The sequence below is a fragment of the Microtus ochrogaster genome, chromosome 8 (genome assembly GCF_000317375.1).
Source record: "Microtus ochrogaster isolate Prairie Vole_2 chromosome 8, MicOch1.0, whole genome shotgun sequence".
Lineage (NCBI taxonomy): Eukaryota > Metazoa > Chordata > Mammalia > Rodentia > Cricetidae > Microtus > Microtus ochrogaster.
This window is the reverse complement of record NC_022015.1, coordinates 56,159,658-56,160,248: the sequence shown is the minus strand read 5'-3', so window position 1 is coordinate 56,160,248 and position 591 is coordinate 56,159,658.

Genomic DNA, 591 nt, shown 5'->3' with positions numbered 1-591 from the left:
CTGTGTCTGGGACACCAACTATAGATCAGCTTCAGAACCTGCATGGCCAGCTTGCCTTTGACTTCTCCAGCTTCCTTGGAAGTGGATGGGTTATCTAATGCAGACTTAGCAGCATCCGTTTTGCCTCTGGCATGTTTATATGCTGCTTTTCAGACAGTCTTTGGGCTAGAGTAAGAAATCGTCTTTGCTACAGGAGCTTGCCTTTGTCGATCGTCATTTTCATCCTCCTCTGGAGGGTTATAGAGGTGTGGAGGAATGCTTTCTAAATGAGTATAGCTTTATTGGATTTGAAATTTTAATGTCATGAATAACTCTGGGTATATCTCAAGTTGTAAAAGATTCAGAGCTCAGATTTTTTTTAGTGTTGATCCCATAGAAAATCCATGTATTTTTGTACTTAAAAAGAATATTGTGAAATTAATTCTGTAAATAATGTAAAGAACATAGTATTGTGCATTTATCAGTACCAAGCACATCAAATTGGTTTCTTTTATATACGATTTCTATCCATTTCAGAGTCAATTCATGAAGACATGAGCTTAACACAAGGTATAGGGAGAACATGCTTGTCTTCCAAGAACACAGAACCCT